This window comes from Phascolarctos cinereus, unplaced genomic scaffold, assembly GCF_003287225.1.
Source record: "Phascolarctos cinereus isolate Bilbo 61053 unplaced genomic scaffold, phaCin_HiC Scaffold_5;HRSCAF=322, whole genome shotgun sequence".
NCBI lineage: Eukaryota > Metazoa > Chordata > Mammalia > Diprotodontia > Phascolarctidae > Phascolarctos > Phascolarctos cinereus.
Window position 1 is genome coordinate 368,817,362 of NW_027555958.1, and position 24,463 is coordinate 368,841,824.

The 24,463-nt window shown below is 39.1% G+C and overlaps 1 pseudogene; it reads left to right on the forward strand.

The window, feature by feature from the left end:
* Positions 1–9,458: 9,458 nt before the first annotated feature.
* Positions 9,459–21,618, forward strand: LOC110222714 (L-lactate dehydrogenase A chain-like; annotated as a pseudogene).
* Positions 21,619–24,463: the final 2,845 nt, after the last annotated feature.

The window sequence follows — 24,463 nt, forward strand, 5'->3', positions numbered from 1 at the left end:
CATTTCCATATGTATAGTAGAACGCAAAAAAACGGAGGTACATAAAAGTGCAGATCTCTATTATATCATATTTATTACTTAGCATATTCTTTCTCCCTTCTATACCTTATGAGCCATAATCATGGTTAAGAGAAGGGGGAAAAATTGCTCATCAAAACTAACCAAACTACACCCACGTCCAACAACATACTCAATATTCCACATCCATAGTCTTCTGTTCCTGCAATAAAGGGAGTTGTTACATTTTCCCTGGGACCAAACTTGATCATCACAGGTTTTTTTGTTTTTCCATTTTTGTTGTGGTAACTATTATGTTATTGCTTGCCTAATTCTGTTTTCTTCACTCTTCATCAGTTTGTGTAAATCTTCCTGTGCTTCTCTGGATTCTTCATAATTCTTTACAGCATAGTGATACCCCACTATTTTCATGAATTACAATTTGTTTAAACCATTCCCAGTTGATGAGCACTACTTTGTTTCCATTTCTTTGCTACCACAAAAGTGCTGCTATGAATGAACACTGTGATATATATGGTTTGGGACTTTTCTCCTAGCAACAGTGTATTAGTATTCCTCTCTGTCCCAGTTCCTCTAAAATTGACTATAGCTAGGTTCCGAACAGTGCGAACAATGAATATTGTGAAATGAACACATTATTCAATTTTTGTTGTGCATATTTCCATTGGGCTGGAAGCAATTACATTTTATATATAAATAACTTTGAATAGTATGAACCAAAATAATGTGGCCACTTAATGAAATTCACAGTAATTGGTACCTAGCTGTATTTTCATTTTTTTGGTCATCTTTGCCAATTTTCTGGGCATGAGGTAAAACCTCTAAGTTGTTTTAATTTGCATTTCTTTTTATCATTAGTGATTTAGAACAACCTTTCATGTATCTATTAATAAACATTCTTTCTTTAGAAAACTGTCCATATCCTTAGATTACTTTGTCATTGGGAAATGGTTATGAGATATCGATCTTATATATATAAATTACTTCTTATTATATCCTGGTTATTAGAACCTGATCCAAGATTTTGGATGCAAAGATTTTTTTCCCAATTGATAATTTTCTATCTTATTCTAACTGAACTGATTTTATGCGTGCAAAACCATTTCAATTTCATGTAATTAAAATTATTCCATTTAGGTTTTTGTGACCACTTCAGACCTTTGGTCTCCTGAGAAAGTTGCCCTAGATGACTTCTACAATCTCTGCTAATTCTAAATCAATGATCCTATAATTCTATTAGAAAAGTGATTAAACTGGTCATGCCCTTTCGGTGACACAGCGATCCCACTTTGGGGTATATAATCAAATGAGAAGAAAGAATCACTAAATGTTGTTAAGCACTTACTAGGTACCAGGCACTGAGCTAAGTGCTAGACATACAAAGAAAAATGGTCCTTGCCTCTGAAAGCTAAAGTGTAATGGAGAAGGCATCATGTGTAAATGGGTAAATACAAGATAGATGCAGAATAGATACGAGGTAACTCAGAAGGAAAGTCAATAGCAGCTGCGAGGACCAGGAAAAACTTGACAAGATGGAATTTGAACCAGTCCATCAAACTACCATTTATTAAGTACCCATTATATGGCAGGCACTGTGTTAAGTGCTGAGAATACAAAGAAAGGACAAAAAACAAAAACAGACAGCAGGGACTTTGGAGGAGCTCACAGTCTAATGCTGAGACGAAGTGCAAACAATTTTGCATATGCAAAATATATACACAATATATTGAGAGTAATCTTGGGCGGTAGGCACCAAGATTCTAGATTTTTAGGAAAGGCTTCTTCCAGAAAGGGAGACTTTAGCTGAAACTATAAGGAAGGAAACTAGGAGGCCGAGATGAGGAAAGAGAGCATTCCAGGCATGAGGGACAGCCAGAAAAAAATGGGCAGAGTACAGAGATGGAGTGTCTTGTGCAAGGAACAGCAAGGAGGTCAATATCATTGGATTGCCCAGTATACAGTTGGGGGTGGGGGGAATCAGGGAATAAGGAGTAATGAAACTGAAAAGGTAGGGGGAAAGCCAGATTCCAAGAGCTTTAAAAGCCAAACAGAAGATTTTATATTTTATCTTGGAGGTAGTAAGAAGAATTTATTAAATGGGGGAAGAGAGGGTGTAGCACGGTCTGACTTAACTTTTAGGAAAATCCATTTGACAGCTAAGTGGAAGGTAGAGTGGAGTTGGTAAACACAGGCAGGAAGACCAACCGGGAGGTTATTGCAATAGTCAAGGTGAGGTTCTGAGATGTTACAAAGGTGGCAATTATAATACTGACCATTGATTGGATGTGGAAAGTGAGAGAGAGTAATGAGTCAAGGATGATATCTAGGTTGTAAGCCTAGGTGACTGGGAGGATAGGGGTAACTTCAACAGTAATAGGAAGCTAGAAAAGGGAATGGGTTTGGGGAGAAAAACAATGAGTTCCTTTTTTGGACATGCTGAGTTTAAGATGTCTATGGGATATCCAGTTCAAGATGTCCACTAGGCAGTTAGAGATTTTGATGTCTGAAGTTAAGAGAAAAGATAGCGCCTTAGAAATAGATCTGATAATCATATGCACAGAGATGACAATTGAATCTATGGGAGATAATAAGATTATCAAATGAAATAGAATAAAGAAGAAGAGAAGAGAGGCTAAGGCAAAGCCTTGGGGGTCCCCACTGTTAGTAGGCATGACCTGGATGAATACCCAGCAAAGGAGACAAAGAAGGAAGGATCATCCAGGTTGGTGGAAAACTAGAAGACAGCAAGAGCATGAAAGCCTAGAAAGAAAAGAATATCAAGAAGAGATTGATCCACAGAGTCAAAAGCCACAAAAAGGTCAAGAAGGATGAGGATTCAGAAAAGGCCATTAGATTTGGCAACTAACAGAGCATTTTCAATTGAATGATGAGGTCAGAAGTCAGGCTACAAACAGTTAAGAAGACAGTGAGAGGAAAGGAAGTGGAGGCACTAATTATAGACTATCTTTTCAAAGACTTTAGCTACAAAAGGCAGGAGAGATGGATAGATATGGATGGATATAGAGAGGATGGATGCATCATGTAAGGATTTCTGAGGATGGGGGAGACCTGGCCATGTTTGTAGGCAGTAGGGAAGGAGCCAGTAGGCAGTGATTGGACATTAATGAGAGAGGAGGGATAACAGAAGGAGGAATCTGTTGTAGAAGATGTGAATGAATGGTAGCACTTACACACATTAATGGCGTTTAAAGGCAACCTCTTCATGTGAAACATGTGAAGAAGAAGAAGCAAAAGGCTCTGAATAATTTCAGATGAGGAACAGGGGGAAGAGGGAGCTCTCAGCAAATGGGTGGCCTCATTTTTCTCATTGAAACATGAGGCAAATAAAAGATAAGAACATTTGAATGGTGAGTGGAAAAGACTGGCAACCTAGCTAGCTCTTGTCACTCTGGAATATGCCCATGATCTAACTACAGCCATCCAACCTAGTGACTATACTGATGCGTATTACTATGCATAACTGTGAAACTTGCTTCTTGTCTGTATCTTTGAAATTGAAATAAAATTTAATGAGAATCTTTGTTAATGTAAAAAAAATTGAGGCAATGTTCTCAGCTGAGAGAGTGTTTCAATATATACCAAAATAATCACAGCAGCACTTTTTGTGGTAGCAAAGAACTGGGAAGCAAAAATGAGTGCCTACTTATAGGTAATAGTTGAATGAACCAACATAAAAATATAACGAAATATTATTCAGTAGTAGGAAATCATGAATATGAGGAATTCAGAGAAACTTGAGAAGATGAAGTGATTCAGAGTCAAATAAGCTCGACAAGAAAAATGATATACATCACTACAAAAATTAAAATTAAAAGTGGTAAAAGGAAGTTGAATTCTTAAGAACTTCAAAAATGAAAAATGGTCTTGGAGAACAAATGATGAAGCATAACTCCTTTCTCTTAGCAGAAAGGCAGAACACTGTATATGTTATTTAATATGGTCACTGTACCTGGTTGGGATTTTTTTTTTGGTGTTTAACTGTTTTCTGGTGTTACAGGAGAGGGGTTAATTCTGGGTAGGAGAGGATGAAAGAGGGTATTGTCTAGAAATTACAATGATATAAAAACAAAAGGCATCGATAATTTTTAACAATATAATAATGATAATGATAGCTAACATTTTATGTAGAGTCTACTATGTGCTAGGCACCGTGCTAAGAGCTTTACAAATATTATTTCATTCGATTCTTACAAAGACCTTGGGAAGTAGTAACTATTATTATCCCCATTTTGCAGCTGAGGAAACTGAAGGAAACTGAGGCAAACAGAAATTATGTTATTTGCCCAAGATTGCACAGCTAGGCAGTATCTGAGACTGGATTTGAATTCAAGCCTTCCTGACTCCAGGCCCAGCACTCTATCCACTGTGTCAACTAGTTGCATTATTTTTAAAGAGTAAATCATGAGAAATTATCATTATTTCCATTTTTGACCAAGTTCCTAGGTTGATAGATCAGGAGGATGGCATTGACATAATAGATCTCTATTTCAAAAGGTCATTAGTTAGTCTCTTATACCTTTGCCAGCAAGATAGAGAGATTTCTGTTTGTATATTTAGGTGGATTTTTTTTTTTGGTTAGGCAATGGAGTTAAGTGACTTGCCCAGGCTCACACAGCTAGTAAGTGTTATATGTCTGAGGACAGATTTGAACTCAAGTCCTCCTGAATCCAGGGCTGGTGTTCTATCCACTGCGCCACCTAACTGCCCCCTTAGGTGGATTTTGAACTGGTTGAATGATCAGAAGAGTGGAAATTATTGAGCAATGTCACCCAGGAAGGAAGTCTCTAGTGAAATGTTACTGGACTTGGTTTTCAGCCTTATTCTGTTCCAAAATGTTATCAGTGATTTAAATGAAGACAGAAAATGAAGGCATAGATAACATTTTAATAACTTTTTTGATATATGAAGCTGGGAGGGATAGGTAACTGGGATGACAGAATTGAGAACTAAGAATCTTACAGACCTCAAAAAAAAAAACCCTTCACTTAATCCATCCATCCCTACTAACTATTGTCTCATATCTCTCCTGCTTTTTGTGACTAAATTTCTTGAGACTCCTTGGATTGACTGATGAGATAAAATTAAATAGGACTAAATGTTAAGTCCTATATCTGGGTTCTAAAAGTCCATTGCCTAAGTGCAGATCGGGGGAGACGTGGGAGAGAATTTTCATTATTCATATGAAAAATGACCTGGGATTTTTAATGGGTTGTAAGTTCAAAATAAGTCAACAGAATGACATGGCTGCCCAAAAAATCCAGTGTGGTCCTTGGCCAAATTACTAAAACTATAGTGTCCAAGGGACAAAAAGTTGCCTTGGTTATATAGTAACAATAGTATTATATTAAATTCTATGCACCACATTTTAGCAAGAGGACTGACAGGTTGGAGCATGAATAGATTGGAAGCCATTGCCATACAAAAAATAGCTAGAGGCATTGGAGATATTTGGCCTAGAAAAGAAAAAGCTTCAGTAGCACATAATAGTTGTATTTAAGGATTTGAAGGATTGTCCTGTGGAAGAGTAATTAGACTTACATTTATGACTTTAGGGAAGGCAACTAGGAGGAATGGATAGAAGTTGCAAAGAGATTGACTTCATATCGATGTCAAGAAAAATTTCATAACACTTAAAGATGACTAAACATTGAATGAGCTATTTTATTAAGTAACGAGTTCTCCATCATTGGAAATTTTTAAGAGGAAGGCTAACCACTTGTCGGGAATGTTGTAGAAAGGATTCCCCCTTGAGTAAAGGTTGAACTGGATGGTCCATAGAGTAGCATCATGCTATAAGATTCTATCACAAGCTGAGCTGTGAGAATAAACCAGGAGAGAGAGAGAGAGAGAGAAGAGAGAGAGAGAGAGAGAGAGAGAGAGAGAGAGAGAGAGAGAGAGAGAGAGAGAGAGAGAGAGAAATAAGATGCCAACAGAAAGTCACTTTGAATGGACTTCTTTCTGGAGAAAAAAAAATCTAGATTTGTAGCTTAGTCCTTGTTTCTCTTACTTCAGCCCTGAGTTCCTCCCTCAAAGAATCCCTTTTATTTGGTTTTTTTTTGGGGGGGGGTTGTTTTGTTTTGGCTAGGCAATGGGGTTAAGTGACTTGCCCAGGGTCACACAGCTAGTAAGTGTTATGTGTCTGAGGCCACATTTGAACTCAGGTCCTCTTGAATCCAGGGCTGGTGCTCTATCCACTGCACCACCTAGCTGCCCCAAGGAATCCCTTTTAGAAAAGGAGTCTGTGATGGAGTTTTCAGGATTCTTTCTTGAAGAGTTTGAACAGATTTTTGAAATAGCTCTTAATTCTACTCCTGAGCATTTCTGATGGGAGTGAGATCACGAATCCTTAATAGTAGACCCTATCCTGAGAAGGACTGATGCATAGAAAAATCAGCGGGTAATTTATACTGTGGTTCTCAGGTCCTATGCCATCTCCAACTCCTACCTGTGTTGGCATCAGAATAGTACTTATTAAGTGTTCATTTGAATGTGGTAGTGAAAAGTCAATGGTCCATAAACATTAGTTAAGTGCCTACTTTGTGCCAGACACCATGCTAAGCACTGGAGATACAAATAGGAAAAAGAAAGACAGTTTCCGTGCTCAGAGAGTTTACAATCGAACAAGAGAAGACAGGGCACAAAAGGAAGCTAAAAAGCAGAGGAGGGAGAGGACCAGCCCAGGGTACCTGGCATAAAGAGGCATGATGTTTATAAAGTTAAAACCAAGCAGAGCAGCTGGTCGAAAAGGAAGAGCAGGTTATTCTGAGCCCTCTATAAAGGAAGGCTGCAGGAGCTGTTGTTGTTTTTTCTTTCTTCCCCAGCCCTCCAATCAGAGGGAGAGGCAGCTGAGGGTACTGGGAGGTATTGAGTATCAAAGCTGAAGCATTCTTTATGATGACGATGAGATTTGCTGATGATAAGCTTATCCTGGAGGAAGCATGATGTCCATAGAGTTGGAACTAAGCAGAACAGCTGGCAGTAAATGATCGGTATGTTCTCAGTGTCATGTCTGTTCTTCATATGCAAAGATGATGCTCTTGGACCATTGTGGCTGCGGTGTGTGGTTTGAATTGGTTTTTGTCAGAATGAAGGTGAGATAAACTGGTTCTCACCACCCACCTTCCAACCCTGACTGCATGGAAATGAGAAAGAAGCTTGATGCTAGCATACGTACTCACACTCAAATTACACCAATAGTTCATTAAGTTCTCTATCTTCCCTTTTTCCAAGTAGCACTCCACCCTTTGCTGTTACATGAAGCCTTACCAGACAACTGGAAGAGAGGTAGGAATTCTGCCTGCAGAAATAATTTCTATTTCAACATGCAACACTTACTCCTCCCCCTCACTAGCTGGCCCCAAGGAGCACTTCCCTCTTGCTGGTACAGAAAGCCATCTGTCTATTTTCATACTTTGTGTCTAACAGAATGATGTCTCACAGAATCCTTCCGAGTATGCAGCAGTGGGAGATTGCCTGAACCATCATGAGGATACAGCCATCCTACCATCCTACCCCTGAAGTCCACTAAGCAGGAAGGAGCAGTCCTTGTCTTGGATCATTGTGTGTGATTGGAAGCATATTTTAACCCCCAAATTGGCTGCCTTCTCCCAAGTTTGCTTTTGAATTATACCCTTGAATTATTCACGCTGTTGCTTCTTTCCATTAGTACCAACGTGTTGACTGCAAGTGAAAATTTTCATTTGAAGTTGGAGCTGAGAACCAGAGTCCAAGGACTGCTGTGTACCCTGAGAAATAATATTTCAGGTAGCTGTTACCTTGCAGTGGAAGAGGAGCATGAGTGATGCTATGTGGGAGAAAATGCCATCCATGTGAACAGGGGTGTTAATTTCAGTGTTAGCAAGCGCTGACTCAACCTTCCCGCTCCTTGCCATCCCAGTGTTATGTGCCAATGTGACAGAGCTGGGCAGCTTCCCAAGGCAGAGTCACCCAACTTGCCCAGGGAGCTCATTAATCCTCATTAAGGCACCAATTACCTTACACCAACCCAAGTACCCAGTGGGCATGAATGCAGTGCTGAGGTTCCCATACCAGTAGTGTGGGGGTTGGACTTTGCCTACTTCCATGGACTCCATACATATCTCATTACATAAAATCTGGGAAAACACAGTCTAGAGAGAGAAATGAAGAGGGAACGGAGGTAGCAGCATGAGCAAGAAACAGCAGCAGGTACCTGGGCACTTAGCCTATGGCTATTGCCACACCCACTGCATCTTGGTGTATTTCTGTGTGGGGGTGAGTTGCTAGCCATGTCCACACTTGTAGGTCTGTTGGCATGATCCCTGGAGAATGCTCAGGGAGAGAAATGTAGAGAGATCAGAGTGCTTAGCATAGTGACGGGCATATGGTAAGAGATTAATAAATGCTTATTAGTTGACTGTCTGGCTTATTGTCTTAGTAAGACTTTGCTCCTCTATTTAGTAATACTGACTGAGTTTTCACTATGTGGAAAAAATCTGTCTAAACAGTAGTAGGTTTTAGGTAGAGATGCAAAGAGTGAGAGATAATCTCTTCCTTGGAAAAGATGGAGGAAACATGGTCTCCTTTGGGAGATTCTAATTTAATAGGAGAAACATAGTCAAGGACCTAGGAGGGAACACCTAGTCTAATTGAGGCAATAGAATAGATACACATTAAAGATATACAATAATCAAAATGGCGGGACAAAGACAGAGACTCACTTGAGCTCTCCCAAATTCCCCTCCAAACAACTTTAAAATAATGCTTTAAAACAAATTCTGGAACAGCAGGACCAACAAAAGGATGGGGTGAAACAATTTTCCAGTTCAAGACAACTTAGAAGGTCAGCAGGAAAGGTCTGTCTTATTGAGGTGAGAGTAGCGTGCCATCTAGCACAGCCATACCCCAGCACACTCCAGCAAATCAGCAGCAGGTCTGGGGGGTGACTGAATTGGCAGTAGCAACTTCCATACCTCTCAGCCCACAGATAATAAAGGGGCTGGCAATCGTTCCAGAGGAGATTATTAGAGACCTTTTGCTGGCACTGGGTGTAGGACTCTATTTCATTGCTCATACATAGTTCCAGGGTGAGGAGGAGTACCAGCAAAAGCAAGGACCCTGGTCACAGTTCCAGGGCAGAAAAGAGTGCTTGTGGCTGCTCGTAGACCAGAGCACAGGCCAGGAGAGCAGAGCCATACTTCTTCTTAGATCATACCACCTTGGAAGAACTGAAAATTTACAGACCCAGAACTAGCTCTGAAAACAGCAGCACAAAAACCTGAAGCTTGAAACAGTTGTTGTTGTTTTTTCCACCCTGAGAGCAGAGCACAACTTTAACACAAAGTTAAAAGTCAATAAAAAGGGCACAACTCTGGGAATGGCAATCTCACATCTAAATCAGAACTTTCACAGCCTGACCAGCAACCTTGATCTCCCCCAAAATGGCAACTACTGCCAAAGATCAGTTGATCGTGAATGTCCTAAAGGAAGACCAGGTTCCCCATAACAAGATCACTGTTGTTGAGGTTGGTGCAGTTGGCATGGCATATGCCATCAGTATCTTAATGAAGGATTGGCTGATGAACTTGCCCTAGTTGATGTAAAAGAAGACAAACTAAAGGAAGAGATGATATATCTCCAATATGGCAGCCTTTTCCACAAAATGCCAAAGATTGTTTCTGGCAAAGACTACAGTATGACTGCAGACTCAAAGCTGGTTGTTGTTATCGTCAACAGGACAGAGAAAGTCATCTTAATTTGGTCCAGCGCAGTGTTAATATCTTTAAATTCATCATTTTCAATATTGTTAAATACAGCCCTAATTGCAAGCTGCTTACTGTTTCTAATCCAGTGGATATGTTGACCTAAGTGGCCTGGAAACTAAGTAGCTTTCCTAAGAACCTTATTATGGGAAGTGGTTGCCCATTTCCGTTACCTAAAGGGGAAGAGACTTGGTGTCCATTCTTCAAGTTGTCATGGATGGGCCCTTGGGGAACATGGAGACTCCAGTGTTCCTGTGTGGAGTGGTGTGAATGTTGCTGGTGTCTCTCTGAAGAATCTTTATCCTGCTTTGGGAACTGATGCTGATTTAGAGAATTGGAAAGATATTCATAAATAGGTGATTGAAAGAGCTTATGTGGTGATCAAGTTGAAGGGCTGTACTTCCTGGGCTATTGGCTTATCTGTGGCAGATCTGGCAGAAAGTGTTATGAAAAATCTTAGGAGAGTACATCTAATTTCCACCATGATTAAAGGCCTATATGGCATTAATGAGGATGTTTTCCTTAGTGTCCCACGTGTCTTGGAGCAGAATGGCATTTCAGATGTGGTGAAGGTAAACCTGAATCCAGAGGAGAGCTGTTTAAAGAAGAACACAGATACTCTGGGGAATCGTGAAGTAGCTGCTATGCTGCCATTTTACTTTCAAGAGAATATGATAGTGGTTAAGGGGTTATGTACGATGCACTTTCCAAATAGGTGAAATCCTTCTTCTGATTAGCGACTGAACACCAGAAATGTAAAACCTGGGAACACACTCTAGTCTCTTACTAAAGTTAGAAGTGGGGAATAGTACAGTGTGGCTACTATTTGTTAAATCCTGTTGTTGTTTGTATATGATGCTGGATATGACTTGTACAGTCTTAGTAGTTGGTGTCAAGCAGAGCCAGCGCCCCACAGGTATATAACTACCTGCCTCGTGTATAGGTTCTACAGGTTCCCATAGGTCCTGAAGACAACATTTCTGGATACAAAACACCATACAGTAGTAATATTTTATTGATGCATTGGATTACCTTTGTGCTCTTCTCCATTAGAGCTCTACAGCATGGCCCCATGTATCACCTTTCCAAATGACCTGATTTTGTGTACACACACACACACACACACACACACACACACGTATTTATGTGTATATATCTATATATACATACATACACACATATCAATAGTTGCAAATTTCCATATTATATAAAAAGATATATATGTATATATGCAACCAATTCCTCAAATATCATACTAACCCTAAATACTGAATAAGCTACAAAAAACTGATTAAAAAAAAAGTCAAGAGGCTGGAAAAGTAAACAAGCAACAACAAAAAGAATCTGACCAAAGAAAGTTACTATGGTGACAGGTTAAGTAAAACACAAACTTAGGAGAAAACAACAAAGTCAAAACAGCTGCATGCAAAGTCTCAAAAAATATGAATTAGTCTCAGACCCAAAAATAATTCACTGAAGAGCTCAAAAAAGATTTTAAAAATCAAATAAGAGTGGTAGAGTAAAAATTAGGAAAAGAAATGAGAGTGATGCATGAAAATCATGTGGTAAAGAATCACCTATCTGGCAAAACTTCAGGGGGAAATGTGGAATGTAATGAAACAGAGTATTTTCAAGCATTCCTGATGAAAAGACCAGAGCTGAGTAGAAAATCTGATTTTCAAATACGAAACAAGAGAAGCATAAAAAGGTAAACATGAAAGAGAAATCATAAGGGATTCAATAAGTTTAAACTGTTTATATTCCTAAATGGGAAGATGATACTTAAAACTTTTAGGCACATTATCATTATTAGGGTAGTTAGAAGGAGTATGCATAAATATAGGGCATTGATGTGAGTTGTATATGATGGGATGATATAACAACAAAATTAAATTAAGGGGTGAGAAAGAGGAATGCAACGGGAGAAGGGGGAAGGGAGAGGCAAAAATGGGGTAAATTATTTCACATAAAAGAGACTTGAAAGTAGATGACAGACAACATTTGAATTTAACTCTCATGGGTATTGGCAGAAAGGGGAAATAACATACACACTCACTTGGGTATAAAAATAAATCTTATCCTACAGCAAAAAATAGAAAAGGTAAGAGACAAGAAAAAGGGAAGGATGATAAAAAGGAGGGCAAATGTGGGGGGGCAGTAGTCAGAAGCAAAACACTTTTAAGGAGGAACAGAGTGAAAGGAAAGAAAGAGAAGGAGAAATGGGGGAGTAATAAGAGGGAGGGAAATACATAGTAATCATAACTATGAAATAAAATTTACATCTAATAAAGGTTTCATTTCTCAAATATATGGAGAATCCAGTCAAATTTCTAAGAATACAAGTCATTACCCAATTGACAAATGGTCAAAGGATATGAACAGGTAGTTTTCGGATAAAGAAATCTAAGCTACCTATAGTCACATGGGAAAAAATTCTCTAAATCACTACTGTTCAGAGAAATAAAAATTGAAGCAACTCTGAGGTACCACCTCATACCTATCAGATTGGCTAGTAAAACAGAAAAGGAAAATGACAAATGTTGGCGAGGATGTGAGAAAATTGGAACACTAAAGCATTGTTGGTGGGGTTGTGAACTGATCCAACCATTCTGGAAAGCAATTTGGAACTATGCCCAAAGGGGATATACCATTACTAGGTCTGTATCCCAAAGAGATAAAAAAAAATAATAAGGAATAGGTAAAATATCTATATGTACAAAAATATATATACAAGCTCTTTTTCTGGGGGCAAAGAATTAGAAATTAATGGGATGCCCATCAATATGGGAACAGCTGAAGAAGTTATGATGATTGTGATGGAATAGTTTTGTGCTATAAGAAATGATGATCAGAACACTTTCAGAAAAGCCTGGAAAGACTTAGGTAAACTGATGCAAAGTGAAGTGAGCAGAACTAGGAGACTATTGTACACAGTAACAGCAATATTGTATGATCATCAACTGTGAATGACTTAGTTATTCTCAGCAATACAATGATCCAAAACAATTCCAAAGTACTTATGATGAAAAATGCTATCCACTTAACAGAGAAAGAACTGATGGAATCTGAATGGAAACTGAAGCATACTTTTTTTTGCTTTATTTTTCCTGGGTTTTTTTCTGGTTTTTTTTTTCACAACATGACTAGTATGGAAATATGTTTTACATGACTGAACATGTATAACCTACATCAAATTGCTTGCCTTCTCAATGAAGGAGTAAGAGAGAGAAAATTTAGAACTCAAAATTTTAAAAAAACACACAAATGTTAAAAATTGTTTTTACATGCAGAAAAATGGAAAAACATAAAATATTTTAAAAGAATCATAAAAATATACAATAATCACAACAATTTATATTGTAGGTTTGTCAGTTATTTGATTCATGACAAACCCGCAAGGTAGATAGGACACTTATTCTTATGTCCTTTTAATGTATAAGAAAACTGAAATTCAGGGATACAGTGGCTTTGCCCCAGGGTCAGAAGGCTAATGGCAGCACCAGGACTTAGAACTAGGGTTTTTGATCTTTGAGACTAGTATTCTTACCACTCTATGTTATTTATGAAAAGCACATACTTGTTTTGGTGATCTGTGATTTCCTCAAGGTGGGTGCTCCTTCAGACACAGATTGCAACCCCTTTTACAATTAGTAGAGGGGCTTCAGGAAAACCCTGTTACCGGGTAGCTAATCTGATGATGAGTTTCTTCAAATTTAGGAAGCCTAATCTTGTTTCCCCCTCAATTCAATTCAGTGAACATTTATTAAGAGCCTAGGCACTGTGTGTTAGGTACTGGACATACAAAGGCAAAAGCAAAAAACAAACAAACAAAAATCGCTCTCAAGGAGTTTATATAGTGAAGACTGTCAGGGGATACAACATCAATATAATACGATACAGAGTGTGACGAGATCAAATGAAAGATCAAGGTCAGGAGGGGAGTGATCGCTTTCAGCTGAGGGGAATTTGAAAGATCTCAAGGACAGAGAAGGAGAAGGCACCACCTGAGCTGACCTCAAGCGAAGAGCAGACTGAAAGGCAGAGATGAGGGAATATGTCATAGGAATGAAATCGATTCTAAGCCCTCAGAGGCAATCTAACCCAACCTCTCTCATTTTACAGATGGGGAAACTGAAGCCAAGGGAAGTTAGTCAATATTCAATAAACATTTGTTCAGTGCTTACTTAATATAAAAATAGGCAAAAGACAGTCCCTGACCCCAAGAATCTCACAATCTAATGGAGGAGCTTGTAACCTAATGATGTGCCCAAAGTTATAGAGGTGGTAAACTGTAGAGATGAGATTTGGGAGAGGGGAGAGAGACAGAAACAGAGAGAAAGAGAGAGACAGAGAAAGAGAAATAGAGTCAGAGAAAGACAAAGACAGAAAAAGAGAAAAAGACAGAGACTGATAAAGTGATAGAGGCAGAAACACAGAGAGGGAGAGGGAGAGGGAAACAAAAGCATAGGAAAAGAAGTGGTAAAAGGTGACCCTCTCTGTTAACAAGAACAAGTTTCACCTCAGGTTGGCAATTCATTCTCGATCAGGATTTCCTGGATTACAATACTAAGGATTGTGAAAGTATGATTCCTGGGCTGCCCCCAAGAGGCCTGCCTAAACAAAGGTGGGGAAGAAGCCACATCTATAATGCTCCTCCTTCCCATCCTCCCAGCACATTCCCTGTCTCTTGGCACTCCCTCCTCCCAAAGTCTCTTTGCTTTCAGCATGATAGCCCCAGTGAAGAGGTCAAACATGAGATTGCCATGAACTGTGTGACTGGATCCTGCAGGGAGTTCAGGAGGATTGTGGGTCTTAAGAAGAAAATACCCTCCGTTTAATTCAATAGTCAGTAAATACTTATTACATGCCTCCTATGTTGCAGGCACTGTGGATACAAATACGAAAAAGCAATCATTCCTTGCCTCAATGAACTTACAATGCAATGGAGAAAGAGAACATAGAAAAGGAAGCTGAAAAGCAAGGGTAAGGCATCAGAGAAGGAAAGAATGGTACTGTCTCAGAGGTAGTGTAGAAGTCTCAAAGCAGTGGAGCCCAATGAGAAATGAGGAGATTTCTGACCTGAGTTCCCTCCTTAAATGGACGTTTTGAAGTTCATGGCCCCATCAGAGAGGCAAAGGGTAGTGAAGAAGAAGAGTATCAACACTGATGAGATCTTGAGGATGATGAAACTCTCCTCATTGCAAGGTGACTTCACTCAAGGAGCAAGACACTGTTGTTTGCCACATTTGGATTGTTTTTCTTAATGTATCTACTTCTAAATAAGTGATTTTGTGGGTCTTACACAAGCAATGAAAATACTTCTTCCATTAGTCAGGCATCTCTTGGAATCCCTGTCACCCTTCCCCAGATATACATCCCCAGACTGAAGCCTGCTCAGGACCCTAAACATACTACAGTTATCCCTTCCACATCAAAACTTTCCCCATCTTGGTTTTGATGTATCAGGCGTAGGCATAAGAAATTAAATGGGAATTTTGAATTGCCACAGATGACACAGAAAAAGTTTAGAAACTCAGAAATGCATAAAACATATATAAAGTATTACATAATATCAAGATATTTTATCTTTTAGGACCATAATAATTCAGACTTCTTCTTTGGCATGAAGAGAGGGCCAAAAAATTTTACATGGATTTTTCAGATGGGAGTGGGGAGTGGTGCCAAGGGGTGCCTCTACAAACTTCAGGGAAGCAACATGGCACAATGGAAATTCTGATATTTACTGTTTATGTGACTTTGGCCAAGTTACTTAACCTTCTCAGGCTTATGTATTCTCATTTGTGCAATGAAATCTTTGGACTAGATGGCCTCTGGGATCCCTTCTGGCGCTAAATCTATGATCCTATGAACAGGTTAAAACCTGTTTATGTACTTTTTCCCAAAACATTTTCGTTCCATCTGTATGGCAGCTGTGTGTTTGCCTGCTGGGACAAAATGATCCATAAGGAATCAGCTGTGTGTCTTTGCCTTTATTCACAGCAGTTAACCATCCAGCAAAAAAAAAAAAATAACCATTTATTTTTAGGTGCTTTTTTTTTGGTTCCTACTACTACTGCTACCCCTCAAAACCCTCCTTCATATGGCTGCCAGAGTAATCTTTCTTACTCATAGATCTGGCCATGTTCTTCCTCTACTCAAAAATCTTCACCATCTCCCTTTCACCTAAGAAGTAAAGTTCAAAACCTTCAATTTGGCATTCAAGGCCATTCACAACCTGGGGCCACTTTACCCTTTCAACTCATTACTTATAGTACTCCCTTCCATGTCCTCTTCAGTCTAGCCAAACTGGATTATCACTGTCTCTTTCCTTCACAAACAAAATAATAAAAAACCATGCTCTGTGCTAGGTTCTATGCCTTTGTTAAGCCATCTTTTAAACCTAGAATGTCTTTCCTCCTCTTCTTCTTGCCTCCTTTGAATTCCTAACCATCCTTTACAGTCCAACTCAATACCATTTCCTCCTTTTATGGTTCAATAAAAATAATGAATATAAAGAGCACAAGGAAAACTTGTATGAAGTGATGCAAAGTAAAACCGGTAGGACCCAGTATCTCTGATTGATTATAGTTCTCTCTATCTGAAAAAGAAAATAAAGCCAAAAGTAGCAGAATTTCAGATAGACATTAAAAGGGGAATGCATTAGATTCCAGACACGTTGCTAAGCAGTGGGAATACAAAAGAGGCAAAAAACAACATGATAACACGTATATGCAAAGCAAGCTATATACAGGATAAATCAGAAATACTTAACAGAGGGAAAGCACTAGAATTAAGAGGGGCTGAGGAAAGCTTCCTGTAGAAGGTGGGATTTTAGTTAAGACTTAAAAGGAAGCTGGCTGCTATCTCCAGTCATCCTGATCTATACCTTGTCACTGGACCCAGACTGCTCCAGAGGAGAAAGTGAGGCTGGTGACTTTGCACAGCCTTTCCTCACTTACATCCAATTCACTGGCACATCAGGACATCATCTTCTTGATATCGTGGTGTTCTTCAAGAATGAAGGACAAACAACAATAGCAATAAAGGAAGCCAGAGAGATCAGTAGTTGAAGCAGAGGAAAGGGAGCATTCTGAGCATGGGGGCCAGCTAGAGAAAATGCCTAGAGATAACCTTGTTTGCGGAACAACCAGGAGCCAGAGTCACTGCACTGAAGAGTATGTTTCAAGTAAGGTTTAAGAAGACTGGAAAGATAGGAGAGGGCTAGGTTATGAAGGACTTTAAATGCCCAACAGAGCATTTTACATTTGGTCCTGGAAGCAACAGGAGGACACTAGAGTTTGAGAAGGTGTAATCAGGCAGGTAGGAGGAGAATCAGAAGAGAGCAGTACCACGAAGAGTAGTCAACAGTGTTAAGCTACAGAGAAGTCACCAAGAATGAAAAATGAAAAAAGAAGGGGGCAGCTAGGTGGTGCAGTGGATAGAGCACCAGCTCTGGATTCAGGAGGACCTGAGTTCAAATCCAGCCTCAGACACATAACGCTTACTAGCTGTGTGACTCTGGGCAAGTCACTTAACCCCAATTGCCTCACCAAAAAAAAACAAAACAAAACAAAAAAAACGAAAAAAGACTATAACCTTTGAAAGAGCAGTTAGAATAATGGCCCTGTTGCCTGGGACTGAGCTATGAATGGCAGATAAAGTAATGGATGCTATGAATGACTCAAAGGGTTTGGCAGTGAAAGGTAGGATAGCTTGAGTGAATGGCAGAGTGAATTGATGATCTTAGTGCAGTCCTGCCCCTCCACCTTCTACTGAGGGACCCTTCCTCTTCAGTGCATTCAGCAGCCACTGAATGATGATCCTAACTTGTCTCTGTGCCTAGTAATCCTAGAATTACTTACTCAGACCTTTCTTTACCACTTCTAACTGGAGCAGACAACTTGGGTGGGGTTAAGCCAGTGGTTCTCAAAGGTTGATCTGGGGACAGTCACCAAGACCCTTTCTGAGATCTCATGGTCAAAACTATTTTCATAATAATATTGACATTATAATTTGTAATGCAGTAAGTATCAATAGATATAATATACATAAACAAATGTTTGGGGGTCTTCAATAATTTTTAAGTTCATAAACAAGTCCTGAGATCAAAAGTTTGACGACCACTGGGTTAAGCTATATTAATGAATAACGTCTTACCTCATCCGCCTTTTCCTGCCTTTTTTCTTGTCAAGTCTGTCTTCAACATTTCACAGGATGACTAAGAATGTACTTGGGGGTACAATACTCCCAGTCCACTTGATTTCCCGGAAAGTACTTAACTGCTATAAAAAAAAAAAAAGAAGAAGCAATTAGGTGCTATCTTATTTAGAAAATGCCTAGAGAATAATAGAGGAAAGAAAAGCCTTTATAGCCCATATAAGACTGTGGATTCTAGTTGGGGTGTGGAGAGAATTTTTTTTTCTTTAGTGGGTTGTAGAGTCTAGAAAAGTGCTTTATACTCTAGAGAATCCTATAGAAATGAAGAAGATAACTAGTATTAATGACCTATTGTGTTACTGGGTCTGACAGGTGCCAACTTCTAGGACAAAGGCGGGGGAGGGAAACCTGATGGTCACAGGATGAGGTTTTAGAAGTCTGGAGTTTAAAAAGAATACAAAGGGGAGACAGATGTGGAAAAAACAGTGTAAGGTCAAGGCAGAAATAGTGCTCTGTGCCAATGCTAACCTAAGCTCTGCACGTCTTGTTTTCTTTTGACTTGTTTTCCTTTTGATTGACCTTTGTCTAGTAAAAAAAAAAGTTTGTTTTGACCCTAATATGTCTTCTTTGATTTGTCAGAGATTGGCAGTAGGGGGTGCTTCTAAAAAGGAGAAAGGCCAGAGAAAAGCTGGTAATAGCTTTTGTTTGGAGATTCCCAAACCCTAGAGAGTGGGGCTGAGGCTTAACTAGCAAAATTGTAAAAATTAGCTGTGTTACCAGAGTTAAAAAAACAACAAAAAAAGGCAGAGCAATAGAGCTACGGGGGTGGGAAGGTAGCAGCTGCTCACAATATTCTTAAAGTGTGCACCACTAGCTTTCTATACACAAGCTATACACAGCCAGCATTTAAAGCAGGGAGGCTCAATTCTTCCATGCTGCTGTTTGAAGACCAAATCAAAGTGTTCTTCTGACGAAAAACAGTGAATGCAAGAGCTGAGGGCAACGTTTAACAGGAGAGCTTTGTGGCTGGGACAGTCTCATTTTCTTGTTTCCCCCATGTGTTTCTATTGGGGTTTTCTTGTGTTGACTGAGTCCCCGAGGAAACCTTGCTCGCTGGGCTGGGCTGTGAGCTGGACACAGCAAACACCAAAAGGAATGCTGTGATGGTGTATCTGTTTCAAAGAATTAATGGAAGTGAAAATCTTGACTGCACTTTCTAAGGCATTTCTTTCCTCTGATGTTATGTCAAAGTCGAATTTCCAGGGATCCTAATTACCTTGTGAGAAAGGGCAGGTCTAAGGATGCCTTGGTGGTATGCAGTCTTTGCGGCAATCTTTAGGGATGGGGAGTGTTGTCGTTGACAAGCAGCTACCACATGCTAATTGTGTTCTGTGCCAGCTCAAATGCTCCTTAGAATACTTAAATGTCTAGGCCAGTCTTAGCCTGGGGAGGCCCCAAGAATAAATGTGTAATCTATTTAGCTGATTGAATCAACTAAAGCTTGTTGGGCTTGGTTTTCTGCACCAAAACAATTACCAAATAATGGATTTGATTGGCCCACAGCTAATCTGATTGGGATTGTAAATCACAGTCACTCTCATCTCATTTCAAGCATATACTACTTTGTATGGATTTTGTTGTGTCAGTAACACCCCCTCCCACTCTGTCCCTACCCTATTTTCAGAGTTATGGCAACAGGAATTTGGCTGGGGTGGGGTCAAGGAGAGAAAAGTGCAGGAAAAGGGTGCTGTTAGGAGAAAGGAAATCTCAGAATCAATGACAGCAGCACTGCCTCTGGACAGGACTAGATGTTTAGTCCCCTAACCCTACTCCACAATAGGTTAGCAGAAACCAGAGGCATTCAGATGTTTCTGCCAGTGTTTGGACAGCTGAGATTAGGGAGAGCACTAGTTTCCATCAGATCTTGAATTCCAAACTGAGCCAAAATCCCATTTCCAGAATTTCTGTCTTCATCTGATGACTGGATATGCTGAATTCATAACCCAAACTTTCTGCAGGTAAGGAATTCTTTAATTGCGTTTGCAGGAGTGTAGCCAAGGGGAACTACATAAATTCAAACTAAACATTTCCTAAAACTCTTAGGTCCAAGTCAATCCTTTAGCTGAAGGGAATTTAAGGGGTTTGGGAGAGTAGCAGATTTGTAGACACTTCATAGATGTTTTATTATCTTATTATGTGTTGTATCCTAGTTATTTTATGCTATTTATTTGCTCTTCTAGTCTATACTAGATACATGACACACGATATGTAAAATATCCAAACACATTAAGCCTACCTCAATAGAGAACTAGCTTCATTATATTGATGTGGCATGACCAGCTTTCACTGAAATATAGTATACTTATAAAAAGGGATAAGGTCTGCCAGTACTGGGGCTGGGGAGAGGAAAATGAAAGCAAATTTACGGTTGGGTCAGTCCACTGAACTCATGAAGTTCACTCAACTTCATGAGTTGGGGCTGTGCCATAGTATCCAGGCCTACCGTCATCATTTCTGGGATTCTGCTCTCCTACTTTAAGCACAGCACCTTCTGCTACATCTCTCTATTACTGACACTGTCACTGTCAGTCAGTGTGCCTTTCTGTCTCTGTCACTAACTTTCTATGGTGTTGTACCTTCTCAGCACTTTGGCTCATCAGGGTATAAACAAGTAACTGAGGGTGTGAAACCCTTCAGGACTCAGATCCTCAGAACTGAACAGGATCAGGTAAGTGGCTATAAACACCATCTGGTGGCTAGATGTCTATTTCCTAAGGCCCACTGTGTAAATTCTGGCCAGAATCTAGTGAGGGCCATTTTTGCATTCTGTCCATAGTATTAACAGAATTTTCCTCCCTTTTCTCCCCTGAGAATAGTGCTAAAGAACCTATCTTACATGTTTGGGTAGGTGGGAGGAATTAGCATAGGTGAAGATTAGGAGTACAACAAGCCTATAATAGGAGCTACAGTTATCCATTCCACATCACAGGGGTTAGGGACATGGTGCTCCCCCCCAACTTGAAAATCCATGTAAAATTTTTGGGCCCCCCTTGTATCAGAGAAGAAGTCTGACTTATTATGGAATTAAAAAAGAAAATATATTGATATTATACAATACTACACATATATTTTGTGCATTTTGAGTTTCTAAACTTTTCTCTGTGTCATCTGCTGGCCTTTGCATGTCATTTGCAGCTTCCTCAAAACTCCCAAAAAATTCCCATTTAATTTTTTATGCCAACTCGTGATATAGCGAAACTTCAATGGGAAAAGTCATGATGTAGAAGGGATAACTTTGGTGGGAATAAGTCAACAAGCTCAAAAAAACCAGAAGCAGATCAGAAATAGAAAGAAGATCAGAATTAGACATTTGCAACAAGGTTTGATAGAAAAGGTCAAATTTTAGGCTATAAAAATTCAGTGCTTGGTGATAAATGAGTAGTTGAACTAGATGAGTATGGGCTCAAGGACTGAAACATGAATTCTAAGCTCAGCTTTGTACTGACCAGTCTCATTCTCCTGACTGTTACAAATTCCTGTCAACTGGAACATGTCTGAGATTGTCATTGCCTTCTTCAACCAGACGCTACAGGATGAGGGGCTCCCTCGAACCCCTGTCAGTAGGTTTTCTACGGTTCTACTGGAATTTATGTTGTCCCAATTAGATGAGGGCAAGAATTAATCTTTTATCTCTTTGTGTCCTCAATAAATATCTGTAAATGATAATGACCACTATCTTTATCTATCTGTGCACTAATCCTATGAAAGCTCTATTGTGAGTGCTGAAGGACATAAGTACTATACTTCTTCTGAAGCAATTTACAAAGAGCTTAATCTTGTTTTCTCTGAACTTGAAATATCTAGTAGATAATGATATATCATCTTATACTATTCACTAGTTTCTAACAGGCTACTCAGTGAGATGATAAGCCTCTAGAGGGCAGGAACTGAGCTTTGGCTTCTCATGGATGGATGGATGGATGGATGGATGGATGGATGGATGGATGGGTAGATAAAGCATTTATTAAGCACTTATGTGCCAGGCACTGGGCTACTACACTTCCTAGTAAATACTTGTTGACTGAATTGGTTATGTTCCAATGATTTCACCAGTGTCGGAACTCTCTCCATTGACATTACATAGTTGGCAAACTAAAATCTACACAGTTAAAGAGTTGCCTCAGGCCCAGAATGATTATATAATTGGGCCCATGGTCTCACAGCTGCTGTAGTGTCAGAAGTATATCCACTAAGACCTCAGTTGTGTAGTAAAGTATTAAGAAATAATATTAGGATAGTGTCCTGGTCTAAAGTCCTTTGTCTCACTTGATCTAAACAGTTTTTGTAATAGATTACTTAACTAAGTCCAGGTAGAGATCTGATTCCCTACAAGATTAGGAAATGTCTCTTTGTTAACCAAAGAAAATGTTCTTTAGAATTTTATGAACCAAGTCCATAGAGGTGAAACTTTGTTTATTCTACTACTGAAAGAGTGGAAGTGTCTTCACTTAATTCAATCAGGAGAAGTATCTCTTGGTCCATCTTCGACCAGGATGAGAGATAAATAATTAGATCAGGGATCCTTAACAAATTTTTTTTTGTTATGGACCTCTCTGACAGTGTGTTGAAGCCTACTGACCCCTTCTCAGAATAATGTTTTTAGACACATAAAACAAAATATATAGGAGTGCAAAGGAAACCAGTTATATTGAAATACAGTTATAAAATATTTAAAAAATTTAAAATAAGTTCATGAATAGCAGGTTAAGAATCCTTTCAAGATGGAGTGAACAGTTTTAGGAAGATGTTTCTTCTTGTGTGCCTCCAGCATTAATATTAGTTTTGTTCTGTATAAGCACATCAAAACTCTGGAATCCTGGACCTAAACTTTGTTTCTAGTTTACCTTATTGTAGGGATTTTTGTTTCTTTTATCATGATTACTATAAAATGTAAGAAGCTGTTTGTTGCTTGGTCAAGGAAAATTTGAATTAGCAGGGGAAACTTATAGCAACCTTTTCTGTCTGTCTTTTTTTTTTAAGGTAAATAACATCTTTATTTTATTATAAAGATTGTTTTGACTTCATTGATCCTCCCAAAAGAGGTTGGGGTTAAAGGAGAGCCCTTGGATCATACTTTGAGAACAGATGCTCTATAGCATAAAATGGATTTCCTTTCAATTAGAAGTAGTTTGGTATGGTGGAAAGACCACCAGACTTGTATTTAGAAGGCTTGGGTTTGAATTCTAGCTTAAAGGATGTATGACCAGAACTTCAAGGCTTATTATTCTTATCCATCTAATAAGGACAATAATATTGTCACTACTCACCTTACAGCAAGCAAGAAATCAAACCATCCTAAATCAAAAACTCTTTTGTGATCAACTCCAGTGCATGCATAGGACCATTCAACTGGGGGTCCAGACAAAAACTCTGCCCATTTTTACATAAGGCATACAAAAATGTTATCATATCATATGTTATCCCATTGGAGGTCCAGGCAAATGACTTTTTATACCAAAAGGGTATATTCAAGGATGTTGTGAGTCTCAGATGAGATCATGGATGTAAAGTACTTTGTGAACCTTAAAGTGCCAGTTATAATTGTTATTATTACTAACCTATAATCACCAGGCTTCCAGTTTGATGATGACTTCATTCTCTAAATCATCTTCTGTACTCCTACTGAGATCAAATAATACAGGAGAATGCACGTAAATGTTTAACAACCTGCCACATTCACTGGTGATCTGTCAAGTTGCATTTGGGAAGATGTACTAACAACCTTTTCAAGTTGGGTCAACAAGTATTTATTAAGTGCCTACTGCATGATGGGGCAGGTAGGTGGTGAAGTGGATAGAGCATTGTGCCTGGAGTCAGGAAGATTCATCTTCCTGAGTTCAAATCTGTCTTCAAACATCTACTAGTTGTGTGACCCTGGGGAAGGCACTTAACCTTGTATGCCTCAGTTCCTCATCTGTAAAATGAGCTGGAAAAGGAAATAACAAACCACTCCATTATCTTTGCCAAGAAAACCCCAGAATGGGGTCCTGAAGAGTCTGACACAACTGAGTATGGCAGTCAAAATGGGAACAAACCACTCCATTATCTTTGCAAACTGGGAAAACAAGGAATAGTTTACCTATCAGATCTATGGAGAACAGAAGAATTCATGACCAAACAGGAGATAGAGAACATTACGAAAAGCAAAATAGATAATTTTGATTACATTAAATTGAAAAGTTTTTGCACAAATATAAAGCCAATGCAACTAAGATTATAAGGAAGGTAGAAAATTGGGAAAGAATTTTTACAACCAGTCTCTCTGATAAGGGCCTCATGTCTAAAATACATAGAGAATTAAGACAAATTTATAAGACTACAAGCCATTCTCCAATTGATAAATGGTCAAAGGATATGAACAGACAGTTCTCAGGTGAAATTAAAGCCATCTATAGTCATATGAAAAAATGCTCTAAATCATTATTGATTAGAGAAATGCAAATCAAAACAACTCTGAGGTACCACAT